Source organism: Mustelus asterias, chromosome 2 (genome assembly GCF_964213995.1).
Source record: "Mustelus asterias chromosome 2, sMusAst1.hap1.1, whole genome shotgun sequence".
Lineage (NCBI taxonomy): Eukaryota > Metazoa > Chordata > Chondrichthyes > Carcharhiniformes > Triakidae > Mustelus > Mustelus asterias.
Window position 1 is genome coordinate 64,346,432 of NC_135802.1, and position 17,310 is coordinate 64,363,741.

Below are 17,310 nucleotides of genomic sequence, written 5' to 3' on the forward strand. Positions count from 1 at the left end.
TTATCTTTCACTTACAATGCAAATGAGGCAACACCTCCCCCACCCATGCACCCACAGCTTGCTGTGTAATACTCACCAGCCCCTTAAAATTGCACAGAGTGCCATTTTGATCTGGCTAGAAAAGGCAGTTTTTAACCAGCAAACTTCGCAATGCTTTCCATGCCTGATGTGGAGATGCCAGTGTTGGACTGAGGTAAGCACAGTTCGTGATCTGTAGTCCTTTCGGTATCTTGTAAGCTTTCTTACATCTTTGTAGAAACTTGATGTCTGTGTCGATATGTGCAATCTTCTTGGAGATCCTCTCCACTTGGAGCCGGCAAGCCCATGTCTTTTCATGCCTGATCCAGCACTCTTGTGCAATTTTGAGAAAACTCGGCTCTCTGATCTCTGTGGTCAATTTCCAAAATTTTTGTTTACACGAGGATGGTTTTAAGGGATGGTGGTTTCTGTTATTGATACTTTAAAAGGTCTTGACATTCTTATTGCCTTGTAATTAAATGTTTTAATATTGTAGTAATTAATGAATGACTGTTTTAAAAGCTTAAAACATTCTATCACTATGGGGTTCTTTGGTTTGATACAATGTACAGAGGGTCAATTCGAGTGCTATACCTTAGCAGAGGGGGCATGAGGAGCTGTGGGGCTGGGTGGAGGGACATAGCTTGACATTGAGGCATGAGAGACCATGGGGGTGGGTCAAGATATAACCTGGTTGAGGACATGAGGTGGCATGGATGGGACACGGTGGATATTTTGTATTTTAACTATGGATGAAGTCCCACAAAATGTAGGCCTTTTAAACAGCCTGCTTCTGCACCTGGCAGCCTCCTAACTTCATCCTGCTCTCCAGCAATAAAGATCCCACTTTAGCGGGCAGGTTCTCCGAAGGTGGGTGGGCTGAGCCAGGAATTTTTCTGACTCCCTCTCTCTGCCTCGCGGGAGAGAAATTCAGGCCAAAACATCTGCACTCATCGCTGAAAGCTCTCTCCTGCTGCTGCCAGCACCATCCTAGAATGATAGATCCACTCCCAACCAGAACCTGCTGCTGATCATACTGGCCCTAAAAAAAAATCCATGTTACTTTTGAACAATGAGCCCAAATTCATGACGGGTCAACCAGTAGAGGCTTCTCTGGAACTCCCTGACACAGCACAAGTGTGTACAAATGTGTAAGTTATTCCTACCCTCAATAGCGGAAATGTTATTAAGACTGCAAAATTGAGCCTATTATTTTCTTCACTTTTTCATTACATTTCAATGATTTGTATACCTGGGACCTTCACTATTTCTAGCTTTACACCATTTTGAAAATATCTTGTTTAATCACTTTTATGTCAAAAGTGGATGACCTTACAATTGCCTACATTGAAATCCATTTGCCACAGTTTTTACTGTTTACTTAATCAAATACTATCACGTTATCAGCAGAGTCCTATTTACACAATTAAAGAAGGACCCCCACCATTTTCCAGAGGATGGGTCTCTCTCAGAAGAGCAGGTTAATACCACAACATGCAGAAAGGTAGCATGTGTGGCTAAGTCAGACTGGAGATTTTAACTGTCCACCTGTCTGACTTCTGTGAAATTTGCAAGGTTAAAGTTGGCCTTATAATGTGAAAGCTGAGTTTGAGATTTCAGTAGAAAATAATTTGCATGGCAAAAAGTAGAATCGTTAAATATTGAACAGAATAGCAGTGACCGAAGCCACCATCCTTGAGTCTGCAGACACCAGATTGCATCCTTCCGGTTCACTAATAAAAGTCACAAAATAGCTTTTAAGGCTTCCGTGAGAGGGATTGAAAGAGAAATGACTTCACTCAACATTAAAAGAAAGTATTAAAAGAATTGTCCTGCTGTACCATGTGCATCAGAATATTGCTGACCAGGACAATTTCCACAACAAACTTTCATTCAGATGCATCTTCAAAAATTCAGGGAATATATTTTGTGACCTTCATCAGTATGAAGAGAATCAGCCAGAAAGGAGATTGCTGTGGGTTGTTTTAGCTCTGAAATAGACATTGAATGAAATATGTAGTTGTTTATTTTGAAGGTGGTTTGCACAGAAGCTTTCCATAATTAAACAATTGGAATAATTGCTTTCATAGAGTCATAGAGGTTTACAGCATGGAAACATGCCCTTCGGCCCAACTTGTCCATGCTGCCCTTTTTTTTAAAACACCGAAGTTGGTCCCAACTGCCCGCAATTGACCCATATTCCTCTTTACCCATCTTACCCATGTAACTGTTTGTGGTGAACCATCGTTGGTTACCACTGTGGGGTTATTCCAATGTTACTGTTGGGTTAGGGTGTTGCCACTGTGGGGGTTGTTATAATGTTGTTGGGTTAGGGTGTTTACACTGTGGGATTAATATACCTGTGGTGGATGCTGTTATGGCACATCCCGGTCGGGCCCCGCCTCCTGGGGAGAGGTATAAGACCCTCTGCTCAGGCGGGACCCCTCCAGTCTGGATTGGTGTACTCGTGTTAGATAGTTCCATTGTTTGTCAATAAAAGCCTTCAATCGCTGAAGCCTTGTACCTCGTGCTTGATTGTCGCGCATCAATTTTATTGACAGACACAAAACTCTCGACAGTAAAGAGAGTATGGAGCAAATGCTGAAACCAGAGCGTCTGACGCTGGACCCACGTGCGGTCGGTGCCTCTAACACCTTCGACCACTGGCTGAAGTGTTTCGAGGACTACCTGGCGGCCTCTGCAGCAGTTACTACGGACGACGACAAACTCCAGGTCCTCCACGCGAGGGTAAGCGACACGGTCTATCTTGCGATTCGTGCAGCCACCACTTACCCGAGGGCCATCGAGCTCTTGAAGAAACGATACACGAGACCACCCAACGAGATTCACGCTCGTTACCTCCTCGCTACCTGACGTCGGCAGTCGGGCAAAACCATGGAGGACTACGCCAATGAGCTCTTGCAGCTTGCCAGGGGCTGCGACTGCAAAGCTGTGTCGGCTGAGCAGTATATGTACGACCTCGCCTGAGATGCGTTTGTAGCAGGAGTAGGGTCCTCGTACATCCGGCTTAAGCTACTGGAGAAAGGGAACCTCAACCTGACCCAAGCGATGGAGATGGCTGAGATGCTGGAGGCAGCGTCGAAAAGCTTGGCTCTGTACCCCGAAGACCACGTGGAGACAACGTGGCAGGAGCAAGCACAAATCCCTCCTCGCCCCACGGGTTCGCGCTCCCATATCGACCCGACGACGGCGGCAGCTCCAGGTGGCCAGCGGTGCTATTTTTGCGGAGGGGCCAAGCATCCACGGCAACAGTGTCCAGCTAAAACAGTGATCTGCAGTCAGTGCGGTAAAAAGGGGCACTACGCGAAAGTCTGCAGATCGAAGTCCAAGAACGGCAGTGCAGCCTGTGACCCTCCAGAGCGGAGACAATCTCCTTCGGCGTCGCAGTATCCACGAGGTCCGACCACGTGCGAATCCAGGACGACGCCATCGTGGCTGGCGGAGGAGGAAGATGACCACCAGGAGTCGCTACGCTTGGCGCCCTCACCCACGTGCGATTCATGGGGGCGGCCATCGTGGTCGACGACGACCAGGAGCGACCAGCAGGGGTCCTCAGTATCAACCTCGGCTGCATGCAGTGACATCCAAGGGCCAATGGTGGCGTCGATCTCTCTGGACCAGACAAAGCATCACAGCCTTGACTGTTCGATGATGAACATCAAGGTAAATGGTCGTACTGTGTATTGTCTGTTTGACAGTGGGAGTACCAAGAGTTTTATTCACCCTGACACTGCAAAGAGGTGTGGACTCCGGGTTCTACCTGCCAAACAGACAATTTCTATGGCATCACGGTCCCGGTCTGTACCAATCCAAGGACATTGTATGGTAACCCTGGAGGTGCAGCGCACAATTTACGAGCGATACAGGCTCCTTGTGTTATCGCACCTTTGCGCGCCAATTCTCCTCGGACTAAACTTTATGGTCCACATGAAGAGTGTGATCCTACAGTACGGTGGGCCACTCCCTTCGCTGGCAGTAGGGAATCAGCCGCAGCCTCCAAATTGTCCAAAGCGCCCCGCATGCAATCTTTCCACACTAAAGATCACCACACCCTCCTTATTTAAGAATCTGGTACCAGGCTGCAAGCCCATCGCTACTAAAAGTAGGCGTTACAGCGCTGAAGACCGGATCTTCATTAGATCTGAGGTTCAGCGGCTCCTCAAAGAAGGGATCATACAGCCCAGTGCTAGTCCGTGGAGAGCGCAGGTCGTGGTGGTTAAAAGCGGGAACAAACCCCGGATGGTCATCGACTACAGTCAGACCATTAATCGTTATACGCAGCTGGATGCGTATCCTCTCCCGCGCATATCTGATATGGTCAATCAGATTGCGCAGTACCGGGTGTTCTCCACCATAGACCTTAAGTCCGCCTACCACCAACTCCCCATCCGCCCAGAGGACCGACAATATACGGCTTTTGAGGCGGATGGTCGTTTGTATCAGTTTCTTAGGGTTCCATTTGGTGTCACCAATGGGGTCTCGGTCTTCCAGCGTGCTATGGACCGAATGGTGGACCAGAACGGGTTGCGGGCTACCTTCCCGTACCTGGATAACGTCACCATCTGCGGCCATGACCAGCAGGACCATGACACAAACCTCCAGAACTTTCTGCGCACTGCGTCTCGCCTGAATCTGACCTATAACAGGGAGAAGTGTGTATTCCGTACGCGCAGGTTAGCCATCCTGGGATACGTGGTGGAAAACGGGGTCATCGGCCCTGATCCAGACCGTATGCGCCCCCTCACCGAACTTCCCTTGCCCGCTAGCGCAAAAGCACTGAGGAGATGCCTCGGCTTCTTTTCTTATTATGCGCAGTGGGTCCCCAACTACGCGGACAAAGCCCGTCCGCTCATCAAGTCCACGACTTTCCCACTCACGCCGGAGGCCCAATTGGCCTTCAAGGCTTTGAAAAGTGACATTGCGAAAGCCACGATGCACGCGGTGGATGAATCCATCCCTTTTCAGGTGGAAAGTGATGCATCGGATTTCGCCCTGGCCGCCACACTGAACCAGGCAGGCAGGCCCGTCGCGTTTTTTTCCCGCACCCTTCAAGGTCCCGAAATTCGGCATTCAGCGGTGGAGAAGGAGGCTCAGGCTATTGTGGAGGCCATCAGACACTGGCGCCATTACCTGGCGGGGAAGCGGTTCACCCTGATCACGGATCAACGATCCGTGGCGTTTATGTTCAGTAATACGCAGAGGGGCAAGATCAAGAATGATAAGATCTTGCGGTGGAGAATTGAGCTCTCCACCTATAATTACGATATTATGTATCGTCCAGGGAAACTCACTGAGCCCTCGGATGCCCTCTCGCGCGGAACATGCGCTATCATGCAGGAGGACCGCTTGAACGCCCTCCATAATGACCTGTGCCATCCTGGGGTCACTCGGCTCTACCACTTCATCAAAGCCCGCAACCTGCCCTACTCGGTGGAGGATGTCAGGTCAGTAACAAGAAGCTGTCGGATTTGCGCGGAATGCAAACCGCACTTTTATCGACCTGACCGGGCACAATTGGTCAAGGCCACTCGCCCCTTCGAGAGGCTGAGTGTGGTTTTTAAGGGCCCCCTTCCCTCAACGGACCGGAATGTGTATTTTCTCAATATCATAGATGAATACTCCCGGTTCCCGTTTGTTGTCCCCTGTGCGGATACGTCGACTGCCACAGTGATTAAGGAATTCAGTGAACTTTTTACCCTGTTCGGGTACCCCTGCTACATACATAGCGACAGGGGCTCGTCGTTCATGAGTAACGACTTGAGGCAATTCCTGCTCTCATACGGGATTGCCTCTAGTAGAACCACGAGCTACAACCCTAGGGGTAACGGACAGGTGGAGAGAGAGAATGCTACAGTCTGGAAGGCTGTCCTATTGGCGCTGAAGTCCAGGGGCCTTCCAGTCTCCCGGTGGCAGGAGGTCCTTCCAAATGCGCTTCATTCCATTCGCTCCCTCCTGTGTACGGCAACCAATGCTACTCCCCACGAGAGGATGTTCTCATTCCCTCGGAAGTCGTCCTCGGGGATCTCCTTACCAGCCTGGTTGACGTACCCAGGACCCGTCCTTCTGCGGCGACATGTGAGGGCCCGCAAGTCCGACCCCTTGGTCGAACCGGTCCAACTCCTCCATGCCAACCCTCAGTATGCCTATGTGGCATATCCTGACGGGCGAGAGGACACAGTCTCGATTCGAGAACTGGCGCCCGCAGGGGACGTAGCAACTCCTGTCGCTCCTATACCCCCTGTCACGAACCCCCTTTCACTTCTTTCTTCCCCAGACGTGGCGCGGTCAGCACTGGGACCAGTGCATAACAGTTATACTCCCATGTACAGCTTGCCTGAGACTCGGAGATCGGCGCCACCACAGAAGGTACCAGGATCCCCTGCACCACCGCTTCACCAGGGTCAACCGGCCCGTGAGTCCTCGAGGGGACAGCCGGACGCTGTTTTGGAGAGAACGCCACCGCAAGCACCTACTCCGGTGTCGCAACCGGTGTTGCGAAGATCACAGCGACGGTGCGGTCCTCCAGACCGTCTGGACTTGTAGATTTGTTGTATATATGTAATCTGTTTTCGCACCCCGCCGGCCTTTGTTTTTAAAGGAGGGGTGAATGTGGCGAACCATCGTTGGTTACCACTGTGGGGTTATTCCAATGTTACTGTTGGGTTAGGGTGTTGCCACTGTGGGGGTTGTTATAATGTTGTTGGGTTAGGGTGTTTACACTGTGGGATTAATATACCTGTGGTGGATGTTGTTATGGCACATCCCAGTCGGGCCCCGCCTCCTGGGGAGAGGTATAAGACCCTCTGCTCAGGCGGGACCCCTCCAGTCTGGATTGGTGTACTCGTGTTAGATAGTTCCATTGTTTGTCAATAAAAGCCTTCAATCGCTGAAGCCTTGTACCTCATGCTTGATTGTCGCGCATCACTGTTTAAATGCTTTTCAAAAGACAAAATTGTACCCGCCTCTACTATTACCTCTGGCAGCTTGTTCCAGACACTCACCACTCTCTGTTTGAAAGAATTGGCGCTCTGGACACTTTTGTATCCCTCCCCGCTCGCCTTAAACCTATGCCCTCTAGTTTTAGATTCCCCTATTTTTGGAAAAAGATATTGACTATCTAGCTGATCTATGCCCCTCATTTTATAGACCTCTTTCAGATCACCCCTCAGCCTTCTAAGCTCCAGAGAAAAAAGTCCCAGTCTATCCAGCCTCTCCTTATAACTCAATCCATCAAGTCCCGGTAGCATCCTAGTAAATCTTTTCTGCACTCTTTCCAGTTTAATAATATCCTTTCTATAATAGGGTGAGCAGAACTGTACACAGTATTCCAAGCGTGGACTTACCAATGTCTTGTACATCTTCAACAAGACGTCCCAACTCCTGTATTCAATATTCTGACCAATGAAACCAAGCATGCTGAATGCTTCTTCGCCACTCTGTCCACCTGTGACTCCACTCTCAAGGAGCTATGAACATGTACCCCTAGATCTCTTTGTTCTGTAACTCTCCCCAACCCCCTACCATTAACTGAGTAAGTCTTGCTCTGGTTCAATCTCCCAAAATGCACACCTTGCATTTATCTAAATTAAACTCCATTTGCCACTCATCAGCCCACTGGCCCAATTGATCAAGGTCCCGTTGCACTGTCCACTATGCCACCAATCATGGTGTCATCTGCAAACTTACTAACCGTCCCTCCTATATTCTCATCCAAATCATTAATATAAATGACAAATAACAGTGGACCCAGCACTGATCCCTGAGGCACACTGCTGGTCACAGGCCTCCAGTTTGAAAAACAACCCCCTACAACACCCTGTAACTTCTGTCATCAAGCCAATTTTGTATCCATTTAGCTACCTCAGCCTGAATCCTGTGAGATTTAATCTTATGCAACATCCTACCATGCGATCCCTTGTCAAAGGCCTTGCTAAAGTCCATGTAGACAACATCAACTGCACTGCCCTCATCTACCTTCTTATTTACCCTTCAAAATACTCAATCAAATTTGTGAGACATGATTTTCCACTCACAAAGCCATGCTGACTGTCCCTTATCAGTCCTTGCATCTCTAAATGCCTGTAGATCTTGTCTCTCAAAATACCTTCCAACAACTTAACCACCACAGATGCGAGGCTCACTGGCCTGTAATTCCCAGGCTTTTCCCTGCAGCCCTTTTTAAACAAAGGCATAACATTTGCCACCCTCCAATCTTCAGCACCTCACCTGTGACTATCAATGATTCAAATATCTCGGCGAGGGGACCCGCAATTTCCTCCCTAACCTCCCACAACATCCTGGGATACACTTAATCAGGTCCTGGGAATTTATCTACCTTGACGCACTTTAAGACTTCCAGCACCTCCTTCTCCGTAATATGTACACTCCTCAAGACATCACTATTTATTTCCCCAAGTTCCCTAACATCCATGCTTTCTCAACAGTAAACACTGATGAGAAATATTCGATTCCCAATAGATCATTTTTATAACCAGGGAATTTGGAGCAGGTCGATAAATTGGAAATAAGAATACAAATGATCAAGTGAACTCGGATGCTCTTGGGTCCAGCTTCCTCTACTGGCTTGCCAGATACCAGGTGAAAAGGATAATGGTGCCTTTTTTTTTCTAGTTTTCCAATGTTTCTTTTGAGGTGCTGGCTCGCATGCTCCACAATTAATGGCAGATGTCCAGAATTTTATGTTTCAAGAAAGCCTTGATAGTGAATGCCAAGGATCTTGTTTTTTAAGATTGTGTCTCACATTCTTCTTTCATACTCCATACTCGTACTTTTCAGCAGTAACACCTAATAGAGATAAAGGACAGGAAACCATCTAAATGCAAACATACTGCTACATGCTGCTGTTTGGTAGGAAAGTTCCAGGTTCTGGATCAGTGACTGTGAAGGAACAATTAAGCATTTTCATGCCAGGATGGTGTGTGACTTCAAGTGAACTTGGAGGTGGTGGTGTTTCCATGCATCATTCTGCTGCCTTCTTAATGTTAGAGAATGCAGATTTGGGAGGTGCTGTTGAAGAAACCTTGGCAATGTCACTGTAGTGCACTTATAGATGGTGGGCACTGTAGCACGATGCACCGAATGTGAAGTAATGAACATTTAAGGTGCTGTATGGCTTGTCAGTTGAGTGGGTTTCTTGATCCTGGATAATGTCAAGCCGTTTTAATATTGCTTTAACTGCAGTAACACAAACAGTGGGTGCCTGCAATCAGAGGAGTGTTGCTCATTGCAGGATACCCAACCTTCCACTTGCTCTTGTAAGAATAATATTTATGTGGCTATTGCAGTTAGGTTTCTGGTGACCCTGAGATAGAACGTAGAACAGTACAGCACAGTACAGGCTTTTCGTGGGGATTTGTCGATGGGAAAGCCATGGAACATCAAAGGGACATTGACAGCCTCTGTCGAGCTTTAGGAATTTTTAAAAGACACACAAAATGTATATATGTAGTTTTGCTGACTTAATATGCATAGCAAAGCAATACAGACAATAATATTGGAAAAACTGTGAGCTGATGATTTAAAAACATTTTACTTAGTATTTAAACCATTTTTTCTTGCACACAACATAGTAAATCACTGCGGGATTATTTTTTCTTATTTTCTCCAAATAAGGTCATTGTCCTGTTGCTCATAAATCCCTTTCTTCATTAAGTACCAAATATATTTGAAAATTCCATGCAAAAAGTACAAAATTATTTTTTATAACTATTATCACTCCCCTCTCCAAATTGCCAGCAGTGCCTCAGGATCTTGCCATCACGATGAAATGAAATTCAGCAGCTTCATTGTGCTTCAGCTGAGTGCATTGTACAGTCCACACTAGTCAGTGACAGGATTGGACATCAGTGCATTTTTATGAATTGCTGGTGGCAGTATTTCCTTAAAATGTCATCTAAAGATGACACGTAACAGAGAGCAGAAGTTTCATAAATCAACCACTTTTTGAAGCTCTCAGGTGATTTATTATGCCTCAGCCACCATTCCAAATCACAAATCTTGTATTACAGATGCTAAATGCCCTTATTTTAGAAACATAGGAGCAGGAATTGCTCAGGCAGTCCCTCAAGCCATTAAAAGACATCATGGCTAATCTGTATTTTAACTCCAGTCAGCTGCTTTGGCTTTATATCTATTTATTCCCTTGTCCAGCAAAAACATATCACTGTCCAAAAAAAAACCTTTCACTGTCAAATTTAACACGATTATTTGAAAAAGTACCTACAGTTTTTTGTTTGAGAGAGTTGCACAATTCTACCATTCCTTTCACGAAGATATGTTTCCTCGATTCTCTCCTGAATGGCCAGGCTCTATATTTCCTGGTCCTAAACTCCCCAACTCTTAAAAAAAAAAGAACCTCTTACCTGCTCCTTTTCAAAATCTGAAATACTTCAATCAAACCACGGCTTAACTTCTATAACCTTCCTTTCAGGAAATACAACCCAAGTTTGTGCACTCTCTCCTCATGATGTAATTCTAGATACCTTTCTAGTGAATGCTGAAATCAATTAAGAAGTTGTGATATGAACAAGGCAGTATTTGCCCCATTAAGGCAGTGTGCATCATCGAAAGAAGTGGTGTTATTATTTGGCAGGCAGGAAATTATGACCAGGATGGAATGTTTCCAGGTTGAGATTAGTGCATTGCTGTTGGGGTACGCTGAAGCCTGTGATGCCCAGAGATACTCAAGTGCATAATTTGTGATAACAGAGCACTTGGTTTTGTGCATTAATAGATCAGAACAGGCTAAGTGGTAGTAAGTACACTTGTCAGAAGGTTATGAGTTTCGCCCCCACTCCAGAGACATCAGGGTATAATGTCGATTAATCTTTCTGTGCAGTACCGAGGGAGGTACTATTGTTCTGATGGAATGTTAAACTGTGGCTCCATCTACCCTCTCAAGTGGGCATAAAAGATCCCATGGCCTCATTCAAAGAAGAGGAGGGCAGTTTTTGTAATGTCCTGCCAATATTGGTCTCTCAATCAACATCATTGGAACAGGTTAATTGGTCATGTTCAAGGCTGTTTGTGGGATGTGGATGTGTGGAAATTGGCTGCCACATTTCGCAACATTACAACAGTGACTATGTTTCAGAGGTACTTAACTGACTGTAAATGCCTTAAAACGACTTGAGAGTATGAAAGGTGATAAATTAATTGAAATTCCTCTTGTTTGTTAATTTGCATTTCCAACAAAAGATGTGGAAGACAGTCAGCTATGTTTTTAGAAGAAGTTAGCTGAACCACTTGTGATGGAATTTAATACCCGTGGTTAGTGGCCTGAGGAGGTAGTGAGGGATTTCAGGGGGGGAGGGAGGGGAGGCGGAAGAGAGAGGCAATTATCAGGCAAGTGGGGACCCAGCTGCCTTCCCACCTTAAACCATGGTAAGGCTTATGGAAAGCCGTCTTGTCCAGTTGACAATTGAAGCCCTTAAGTAGACTTATTGTTAATGGTAGTAACCCACCTGTGGGTGGATGGGTGGGGAGGGTGCTGGGGGTGCAGTGACTCATGATCTGAGGACCACAATGAGCAAACCTGTGCACAGTTATTTACGGGTTCTCAGGGGGGGCAGCATGTTATTTTGTCAAAGGCAACCCCCGCTCTTGCTGCCAATCTCTCCCCTCCTCCTGGTAACTCCCACCCCATGACACCCGTCCTCCCATGACTCACCTGCTGCCTGGGATTCAGCGACAATACTAGGACTTGAGCAGGCATTGTAGCAACAACAGCTCTGTTATTATGCATTTGCCTCCGGATTAATTAGCCTCTTATTCTAGAAGAGATCTTGCTGGAAGCAATGCTCTTTATCTTTTCAGAAAATTGTGCCAATTATTGATGAAGGTTAAATAACTTTAGCATATAAAGAGCTGTTCTCTAAGATGCTACTTAGACATCCTTTCTGTGAGTGATTTTGCTGTCATAGAGTTTCTATTGTACACGTGCAGTATGCTCTTAAGAGTTAACTCTATATTCTGCAGCAATCAACCCCTTCACAGTGGCACTGCCATTCAATAGAACTGCAAGCTTCTGACTGGGCTTTCCACCCTCAGGGTCTTTGATACAGGGTAAGGCCTTCTGCTGCCTGTGCCTATGTAGCACTTCATATGGCAGGCATTCCCTAAAAGAGGTAACACTGGGCTCTCGTCAGTTCTCCAGTCAGTGGCAAGACCCCCATCACCTCCATTAAATACCACCCAAGGTCTCTTTTGTACAGAACACTGAATTGGTATTTCATTAACTGGCATGTAAAACTCTTTTCCCCTGCAAAGTTGGTGGCTGCTGACTTTGTGCTGTGGAAAATGCCCACAATCTAAAACAAGGGTTTGTTTTGTTGCACCCAAAGCAATGTTCGGCATTTTGAAACTATGTTCTGAATTATTGCTGAGAAATAAATGAAGCATAAAACTCTCCTGATATCTAATTAGTTGAATTCACTGTCAATATGAAAGGTTGCAGACTTGATCACTGGTCTTTGCTGAATTAACTGATGATAGCACGGGCACATAATTGGTCTCAGTGCCTCTGGACTAAAAAACGAAAAATGAGGTACCATTGCCACACAGTGTATGCATGTGCGAGCACCAGATGAGAATCGGAATAGATATGGTTGTGATTCCCTCATCAACAGATAGCACTCACTGACTAGCCTTATTATGATGACTCAAGCAGGATACTGGAAGATGGCTGGGACGCGATGAAATGTTGCCATTTTATAAGACAGCATCTTCTTTAAAGAAAAGAATGGAATATAAAATTAGAGAGGAGCAGAGAGGGTAAATGAAGCCGAGGAGAATAATAAATATATTCTCGATACCCGCTTGATAGCTACCCCTTCCATTAACATTCACTCCCTCCACCACTGACGAACAGTGGTAGCTATGTGTGCTATCTACAAGATGCACAGCAGGAACTCATGAAGGCTCATTCCAAACCATGACAATTACCATTTAGAAGAACAATGGTAGCAGATACATGCAAACACCACGACTTGGAGGTTCCCCTTGAAGTCATTCATAATCCTGCTTTGGAAATATATCGCGATTCCTTCACTGTCGCTGGGTCAAAAACTTGGAACTCTCTCACTGGCTCACTAACAACACTGTGGGTGTACTTACACCTCAGGGATTGCAACAATTTAAAAAGGCAGCTCACCAACAGGGGGTTGGAGTTTAAGAGCCGTGGGGTTATGCTGCAACTGTACAGGACCTTGGTGAGACCACATTTGGAATATTGTGTGCAGTTCTGGTCACCTCACTATAGGAAGGATGTGGAAGCGCTGGAAGGAGTGCAGAGGAGATTTACCAGGATGCTGCCTGGTTTGGAGGGTAGGTCATATGAGGAAAGGTTGAGGGAGCTAGGGCTGTTCTCTCTGGAGCGGAGGAGGCTGAGGGGAGACTTAATAGAGGTGTATAAAATGATGAAGGGGATAGATAGAGTGAACGTTCAAAGACTATTTCCTCGGGTGGATGGAGCTATTACAAGGGGGCATAACTATAGGGTTCGTGGTGGGAGATACAGGACGGATATCAGAGGTAGGTTCTTTACGCAGAGAGTGGTTGGGGTGTGGAATGGACTGCCTGCAGTGATAGTGGAGTTAGACACTTTAGAAACATTTAAGCGGTTATTGGATAGGCACATGGAGTACACCAGGATGATAGGGAGTGGGATAGCTTGATCTTGGTTTCAGATAAAGCTCGGCACAACATCGTGGGCCGAAGGGCCTGTTCTGTGCTGTACTGTTCTATGTCTATGTTCACCCCCTTCTGAAGGGCAACAAGGGATGGGCAGTAAATGCTGGCCTAGCCAGTGACGCTCACATCCCATGAATTAATATTATTTTTTAGTTGAGGATTGCGATCTTTTTCTTGTAAAGTGTCCAACCGAATTTTATTTATTGATAATAATAGTCATAGAGTCATAGAGCTTTACAGGATGGAAACAGGCCCTTCAGCCCAACTTGTCCATGCCGCCCTTTCTTTTTAAAACCGCTGAGCTTGTCCCAATTGCCCACATTTGGCCCATACAACTCTATACCCATCATACCCATGTAACTATCTAAATGCTTTTTAAAAGACAAAATTGTACCCGCCTCTACTACTACCTCTAGCAGCTTTCCAGACACTCACCACTCTGTGTGAAAAAATTGCCCTTCTGGACACTTTTGTATCTCTCCCCTCTCACCTTAAACTGATGCCCTCTAGTTTTAGACTCCCCTGCCTTTGGGAAAAGATATTGACTATCCAGCTCATCTGTGCCCCTCATTATTTTATAGACCTCTATAAGATCATCCCTCAGCCTCCTATGCTCCAGAGAAAAAAGTCCCAGTTTATCCAACCTCTCCTTATAACTCAATCAATCAAGTCCCGGTAGCAGCTTAGTAAATCTTTTTTGCACTCTTTCTAGTTTAATAATATCCTTTCTATAATAGGGTGACCAGAATTGCACACAGTATCCCAAGTGTGGCCATACCAATGTCTTGTACAACTTTAACAAGACGTTCCAACTCCTGTATTCAATGTTCTGACCGATGAAACCAAGCATGCCGAATGCCTTCTTCACCACTCTGTCCACCTGTGACTCCACTTTCAAGGAGCTATGAACATGTACCCCTAGACCTCCATCAACTTGTCTGTGGCCTTTTGAAGTTCTGCACTGTCCCCTTCACAGGTGACAATGCATCTACTCTTCATGGTAACAACTGTATTTGATTCACATCAAAGACACAACAATAAGCACCAATAACTGTTAAAAAATCATTATAAAATATATTTGATATTGCTCTTCTGGCAATGAATATGACATGACACATGATAGTATTAAAATACAGGATGAAGTTAAATTGAAAATGGTTGTTCTGAAGGTTGCTTTTTGCAAAATGCCATCAGAATTACATGAATGCTAAAATGATCAATGTTAGTGCATTTCTGCTTGTTAAGTTCCGGAATAATCTGTTATATTCCACTTTTAACCAATTTGATGCGTTTCCATATTTGTGATCTGCTCCTTCATTACTCAATGGTAAGAGAGCGAAAAATTCCCATTATTGTATTTTTAGCACAACACTAAGGGCTGAACAGGTAACTAAAATGATGGTTGAAGGTTTCATGTCATGTTCTCACCTGTTGTCATTTTTATTCTCCAAAAGACATTTGAGGGTGAGTGGGATAGTCCAACCACCCTAAAAACATGGAGGCTGACGGTACATATAAAAACATGATGTTAACTCAATAAAATGGGAGGGCTGCTGCAGGTTGTTATCTCAAACACACTGATGTTTTAGAAAAGGGGCACATGCCTGCAGCACAGTAGGTTATTGGATCTTCCCTTGCCTGACTTGCCTGAAGAGCTGCCAACAATTAACAAATGTCATCCAGGGAAGCATTCCAAAACAACAAAAGTCAATGCTAAGTAATTGAGAAAAAAAACATTAAGAACTAAATCACAGCAAGAACAAAGAGAAAATTGAACTTTAAAAGATGACAAAAATAGAAAATCATTAATTACTATGACAGCAAAAAGAAAACCTGCAGAGAAAACAATTAGACTGATCAAAGTGCATGTACAACTGAAGTGTATCATACCCTGGGAATCAGCAACATTGGCATGTCAACAGCCAGTCTGCCACAAAGCAGCTTGAATAAAGTCAAGTCATCAACAAATGGAGCACCTCTATTGTCGATCAATGTATTCTGATGAAACAAATAAAGAAAAAAATAGTTTAAATCAAAGTTATAGTTCAGAATCTACAGTTCCCAGCGGGCATCGGGAATTCTGTGCATGCACTGGCTGGGAAAAGGCCACACATACCCAGTTGGAGTCTTTCACATCTTCATGCTGGGAACCAGTCCTGTGCATGTGCAGTTTGTCCATTTTTATGTTTTTAGGCCAGGAACCTGCCTTGTGCACTCGTGCAGAACAAAAGGAAAAAGAAAAATGAAACAGCGTGAAATTGCAGGTCGGGTGATTTGGAGAAGTGCACCATTAGAGAAGTGACCCAGGGAGAAGGACATATGGAGGGGGACAGTGAGAAGGTCCCAAACAAGGTAGTGGGACAAAAAGAAGTCCCAGAAAACAGTCCCAGGTAAGGGACAAGGACAGAGATCAGAAACAGAGCCTGTTAAGTAAAGTTAAGAAGGAGCAGAGAACTGGGCTCTAAATGAGCTATGAGGAGCAAACTTGAAGCAAAATTGGCTCAAGAGAAGCCCTGAAGGTCCATGAGAGCAGCCAAAGGTTGGTGACTCCATGTTGTGGAAAAAGGTACCCTTTTGGAACAGTGGTGTGGCATGATCAAAGATCTGAAACTCTTATAAGCTAAAACTGCTTGACAATGCAGGGGAAAGACACTATTAAAAGCTTTGAGTTGGATCCTTGTTGAAGCTGGCCTTGTAGTCCCAGAAAGCCCACTCATTCCCAGCAAGAGCACTCAAATCATGCAGGCTACATTGTTCGTATAAGATATTAAAATGCCCTTGTAGCTTATTATAAACCATTCTATAACAAATAAATGAATCACCTATAGGACAAATCCCATTCTTTACAAGTGATGATTGATTTCTACCTGGATCTAATTAAATGCAGAGCAACCATGGGCTTGTTTTAGAAACTGATCAAAATAATCTTCTCTTCTATTCCTCTTTAAACCTTGGACATATCCAAACAATCTTCCAAAGCGAAAGCCAGAGCAGTACAAGAAGGAAAGTAGATTTCCAACTGCAATTCATCCAGATCAACTCAGCCACAATCAATTCAGCCACAAAAAGGCAGTCTATCTCCCCATCACCCTCAAATTCTTTGATTCAACTGAACTCCTTGGATCATTGAAAGAAAATGGTTTTAATCCTTAAACATGCATTCCTGCCACCACGGGTACAACCACCACAACAAAATCTTCAGAATAACAAAATACTCCTGGGAAGTACTCAGTAATCAAATTGGTGTAGTAGCCCATTAAAAATATGTTATGGTTATAAACTCTTGAAAACACCATTTCTGAAAACTCCAATAGAACATAGAACAGCACAGAACAGGCCCTTCGGCCCACGATGTTGTGCCGAGCTTTATCTGAAACCAAAATCAAGCTATCCCACTCCCTATCATCCTGGTGTGCTCCATGTGCCTATCCAATAACCGCTTAAATGTTCCTAAAGTGTCTGACTCCACTATCACTGCAGGCAGTCCATTCCACACCCCAACCACTCTCTGCGTAAAGAACCTACCTCTGATATCCTTCCTGTATCTCCCACCACGAACCC

The 17,310-nt window shown here is 45.3% G+C and overlaps 1 protein-coding gene across 1 annotated transcript in view; it reads left to right on the forward strand.

The window, feature by feature from the left end:
• Window positions 1–17,310, forward strand: part of LOC144508500 (contactin-associated protein-like 2) — a 1,535,312-nt gene that overhangs the window by 431,615 nt on the left and 1,086,387 nt on the right. The window lies entirely within an intron of this gene.